Below are 6,230 nucleotides of genomic sequence, written 5' to 3'. Positions count from 1 at the left end.
CTCCAGCTTCTGAGAACCTAGCAGTTCGAAAACATGCCAATGTGAGTAGATCAATAGGTACCGCTCCAGCGGGAAGGTAAGGGCGTTCCATGCAGTCATGCCGGCCACATGACCTTGGAGGTGTCTACGGACAACGCCGGCTCTTCAGCTTAGAAATGGAGATGAGCACCAACCCCTAGAGTCAGACATGACTGGACTTAACGTCAGGGGAAACCTTTACCTTATGTCTCTTCCTAAACATGCCCTTCTCGCTTCATGTGTTGTGTGTGGCACAGAGCACGCTACTACATGTCACTCGGATGGGGAAAAGATACAGAAGTGTTTGTATCAGAAAGCAGAAAAGAGGAACACTGTTGAAAGGCTGGCCAAATTGCATTCATCACTAAGCATTGCAGGATTGGAAGAAGAAGATGATGATGATGATAATAACAATAACAACTTTATTCTTGTATCCTGCCCCATCTCAAGGTGACTCGGGGCAGCTCACATGGGGACCAGGCCCAACGATATACAATAAAATACAACCATATAAAATACATACCAATCACAGCAAATTAATACATCAGAATTAAAAATACAACATCACAAAATAAAAGTGTAGCCAGTGGCCAGATGTCGTTTTTCCCAGGTGGTATAACCGTGAAAGGATATAGTGGCATACAGGTAAAGTATCCCTTGTTCAAAATGATTGGGACCACTAGTGTTTGGGGTTTTGGAATATTTGCATGTACATAATGAGATATCTGCAAGATGTACACATAACCTGAAGGTCAATATATACACATAATCTGAAGGTAATTTCAATACAAAATTTAATAATTACTACTGCTGCCGGACTTCAATGTCTGTGGTTTCTGTATCCATCAACCATCCACATGGTTCAAAATACTTTTCTAAAAATCCCCAGTGCAAAACTTGATTTTGCTCTTTTATGTAAGGGATGCCATTATATTATGTCATTGCATATAATGGGATTTTGTTATCCACAAGGAATTGTGGAACCAAGCCTCAGCACAGAGTAGGGATTCAGAGCACATCACTGATTCAGGCAGAAACACATTCAGGTAAAAGCATTACAACACTACTGATAACAAGTTATTGATAGAATTTAAAACTATTTCAAGACATACCCATTTTTAGAGGATTTCCCGCAGGTTTTTATATTTTCTTAACCAGGTATGTTTTTTCCCTTTGAATCGCTCCTTGGCATCATAGCATTTCCATTATTGTCAAAATTACGGGTAACTACTTGCACTCAGATAATGTAAACACAGTGATGTTTGTAGTTTAAGAGAGTAAATTGAAAAAATATAATACAATGCTAATAATATACATATACTGTAACTTTGGCCATGATGGTGGGAAGACAAGACTCAATGGAGAAGGCGGCAATAATGTTTGGAAAGTTGGAAGGAAAAAGGAAGACCCCATTCCATATGGATGGATTCAACCAAGGAAGCCTTAGGTTTGCAAGACCAGAACCAAGCAAGATATTGAAGATTGGAGGTCTCTACTACATAGGGTCACCATAAGGCAAAGTTGATTTCAGGATAACCATCAGGGAGAAGCTAATACAATACTGTAAAGAGCTATGACCGACTGAGGTTCTTTTTCTAGACAGGGGGGAATCTTGAAATCCCACCGCTGCCACCAATTGTGATGAACTCAGGCAGGGGGGAAGCTTTTTATCCCTGCCACCAATATAAATATGTTTTATTTAAACGCTGCCACCAGAGGTAAAGATGTTTATAATGTGGCCACCAAATGTCAAGGGATTTATCAACTCTTGCCACCACTATTGGATACGTAGCCACTGGCTACTTAGAGACAGGGCCGGCCCTAGGTAATTTTCAAGTGTAGGCGAACAGAATTTTGGTGCCCCCCCCCAAAAAACCAATCACTGAAAAATAAAAGCATTGGATAAGTGAAAATGTTGGATAATAAGGAGGGATTAAGGAAAAGCCTATTAAACATCAAATTACATTAAGATTTTACAAATTAAGCACCAAAACATCATGTTTTACAACAAATCAACAGAAAAAGCAGTCTCGACTGCGCCCCCGTATGTTTTGCGCCCCAAGCGACCGCTTAATTCGCCTCATTGTTGGACCGGCTCTGCTTAGAGAGGAGACTTTTATTTTTCTTTCTTGTTTATTCTTGATGTGTGTATGTATGACGGAGACTAAGATGTTTGAAGGAATAATAACATTTATTTAGGCACAAGCTTGATGGTTACAATAACTTTTCTTCTTGTTTGAGGCACGTTACTGAACAGTTGCAAAACTATATTGAGGTATTCCAAACTTCCTAAAATGTCACTTCTTTCTCCACTTCTTTCTATACTGCTTTCACCCTGTGAATTACAAACACAGACTATCTGTTCCTTATCTGGAAACAGACTACCTTAAAATAAGTCACCAAACTTATTTTAAAAATTGACTCAAAAATCAAACATTTGAGCCACCCTGATCCCTCAACCAGAATCAGTCTCCCGGTACCTCATAAGGGCACCGACTCTAAAAACTAACCTTCCCTATGGTTCTCTGACCACAGACTGACTGACTGCCTGAGTTTTCCCCCCAAATTCTACTCTCTCTTCAGCTAACCCAGTTGGCTCCCCCCCTTCTCAATGGCAACCAGTCATGAGTGCAGAGTAACAGAAATATTAACCCTCTTAAAACACAGTTAAACATGGCATCTGTAAATAAGAAATCACACTTCTTTACAAATACGAAAGGAAGGAGACCCCATTCCAGGTTTGCAAGACCTGAGCAAGGGACTTGGAGGTATCTCAGAGGGTTGCCTTCTGTCCAGATCAGACAAACTTGAGCCCTAACAGCTGAGCTGGAGTCCAAAATGCCTGGAGGGCCCAAGTTGACCTGTGCCTGATCTAGCTGTTTTAGATATTTACATGAATCTTAAGAGCAATGCACTGTATGAGATTTGGAGTCCAAAACACCTGGAGGGTCCGAGTTTGCCCATGCCTGACCCAGATGAACTTGACACCAAATGGGAGCCTATATGGAAAGGGAATTGCCACTTCTGGGGGAGTTTATTGGGATGGTGATTCACTTGTGTCGCCATCAGAACAAACTGGCAGCCCAAGGAGTGGGGGATACCAACGTTCTGCAAAATTGCAGGGGCTTTTGCCCCATCTTGGGTGCATCTACACTGTAGAATTAATGCAGTTTGACACCACTTGAATTGTCATGGTTCAATGCTATTATACTTATATGTAAGGAGTAAATTATTATTACTGACTTATGCACGAGGAAGAGAATAATTATTACAGTAGAGTCTCACTTATCCAACACTCGCTTATCCAACGTTCTGGATTATCCAACGCATTTTTGTAGTCAATGCTTTCAATATATCGTGATATTTTGGTGCTAAATTCATAAATACAGTAATTACTATATAGCATTACTGTGTACTGAACTACTTTTTCTGACAAATTTGTTGTCTAACATGATGTTTTGATGCTTAATTTGTAAAATCATAACTTAATTTGATGTTTAATAGGCTTCTCCTTAATGCCTCCTTATTATCCAACATATTCGCTTATCCAACGTTCTGCCGGCCCGTTTATGTTGGATAAGTGAGACTCTACTGTATCAACTTTTGTGCAAGGAAATTGGAGTACTACATTGTTATCAATCTTTATGTAAGGAGAAGGATGTAATTTATTATTTTTATTCTCAACCTTTATGCAAGGTGGGGGTAGTAAATTATCAACATTTACGCAAGGAGAGGGTAGTAATAAATTATCAACGTTTCCGCAAGGAGAGGTGAGTAAATTCTTATTTTTATTATTATTGACTTTTATGCAATGAGAGGGCAGTAATAAATTAATATTTACCTTTATGCAAGGAGAAGGGATTCATTTTATTTATTATCAACCTTTATGCAAGAAGGGAGTAAAATTATTATTATTGACCTTTACACAAGAAAGGAGTAATAAATAATTATTCTCAATCTTTATGCAAGGAGAGGACTGTAATAAATTATCATTATTATCAAAATATCCAAGGAGGAGGTATTGATATTATCATTATTATTCTCAACCTTTATGCAATGAGGCATGTAACATTATTATTATTATTATTATTATTATTATTATTATTATTATTATTATTATCAACACAACGACGTTGTATGGCACAGCAAACAAGATAGATATGCTGGATTTCGTTTCGCAAAACCACAAGTCGAACACTTCCCAAGTGTCTAGGACTGTGTGATGTATTTTCTGATGATGTGTGCAGATCCCAGTAGGGTGGCCTTTTGCAGTTGGCAGATGGTGATTTTGTCAATGTCTATTGTTTCCAAATGCCAGCTGAGATCTTTTGGCACGGCACCCAGTGTGCCCATCACCACCGGGACCACCTGCACTGGTTTCTGCCAGAGTCTTTGAAGTTCAATCTTGAGGTCCTGAGAGCGGCTGAGTTTTTCCTGTTGTTTTTCGTCAATGCGACTGTCACCTGGGATGGCAACATCAATGATCCAAACCTTGTTCTTTTCCACAACTGTGATGTCTGGTGTGTTGTGTTCCAGAACTTTGTCAGTCTGGATTCGGAAGTCCCACAGTATCTTTGCGTGTTCATTTTCCAATACTTTTGCAGGTTTGTGATCCCACCAGTTCTTTGCTGCTGGGAGCTGGTACTTGAGGCATAAGTTCCAATGAATCATTTGGGCCACATAGTTGTGCCTCTGTTTGTAGTCTGTCTGTGCGATTTTCTTACAGCAGCTGAGGATATGATCAATGGTTTCGTCGGTTTCCTTGCAGAGTCTGCACTTTGGGTCATCAGCTGATTTTTCGATCTTGGCCTGAATTGCCTTTGTCCTGATGTCTTGCTCCTGGGCTGCAAGGATCAGGCCTTCTGTCTCCTTCTTCAGGGTCCCATTCGTGAGCCAGAGCCAGGTCTTCTATTATTATTATTATTATTATTATTATTATTATTATTAATTGCCTTTGTCCTGATGTCTTGCTCCTGGGCTGCAAGGATCAGGCCTTCTGTCTCCTTCTTCAGGGTCCCATTCGTGAGCCAGAGCCAGGTCTTCTATTATTATTATTATTATTATTATTATTATTATTATTATTAATTGCCTTTGTCCTGATGTCTTGCTCCTGGGCTGCAAGGATCAGGCCTTCTGTCTCCTTCTTCAGGGTCCCATTCGTGAGCCAGAGCCAGGTCTTCTCCTTATCAGCTTTTATTATTATTATTATTATTATTATTATTATTATTATTATTATTATTTTGCTGTGAATTTTCCAGGCTGTCTGGCCATATCCCAGAAGCATTCTCTCCTGACATTTTGCCCACATCTATGGCAGGCATCCTCAGAGGTTGTGAAGTCTGTTGGAAACTAGGCAAGTGGGATCTATATTTATTTTATTTCCAATATTTATATCCCGCTCTTCTCACCCAAAGGGAATCAGGGTGGCTTACAACACTGGCACAATTATATACAAAATCAATCGACAGTACATAAAATCAGTTAAAAACTATTAAATACAGTATAAAATTACAGTATATACAGTAGAGTCTCACTTATCCAACATAAACGGGCCGGCAGAACGTTGGATAAGCGAATATGTTGGATAAGGAGAGATTAAGAAAAAGCCTATTAAACATTAAAATAGCTTATGATTCTACAAATTAAGCACCAAAACATCATATTATACAACAAATTCGACAGAAAAAATAGTTCGTTAGACATTAATGCTATGTAGTAATTACTGTATTTATGAATTTAGCACCAAAATATCACAATGAATTGAAAACATTGACTACAAAAAAGCGTTGGATAATCCAGAACGTTGGATAAGCGAGTGTTGGATAAGTGAGACTCTACTGTATATATGTGTGTGTGGATTAACGTTCAGGGTGGGAGAAAACTCTAGTCTGTTGGAGGCAGGTGTGAATGTTGCAATGAATCACCTTGATTAGCATTGAATAGCCTTGCAGCTTCAAAGCCTGGCTGTTTCCTACCTGGGGGGGGAATCCTTTGGAGGTGTTAGCTGTCCCTGATTGTTTCCTGTCTGGAATTCCCCTGCTTTGAGTGTTGTTCTTAATGAATAATAATAATTATTATTAAAGACCAACCTTATTAAAGGCCAAGGATTGGCTGGTAGCAAACCTTGAGGCGCCGCTTCCTCCCCTGGCCTGCAGGTGGCGCTGCAGAGGAGCCGCCTACGGAAAAGCGTTTCCTCCAGAAGCCGCCGTGAC

This window comes from Anolis carolinensis, chromosome 6 (genome assembly GCF_035594765.1).
Source record: "Anolis carolinensis isolate JA03-04 chromosome 6, rAnoCar3.1.pri, whole genome shotgun sequence".
NCBI classification, from domain to species: Eukaryota; Metazoa; Chordata; class Lepidosauria; order Squamata; family Dactyloidae; genus Anolis; species Anolis carolinensis.
The sequence above is the reverse complement of the archived record's forward strand: the minus strand, read 5'-3'. Positions refer to the sequence as shown.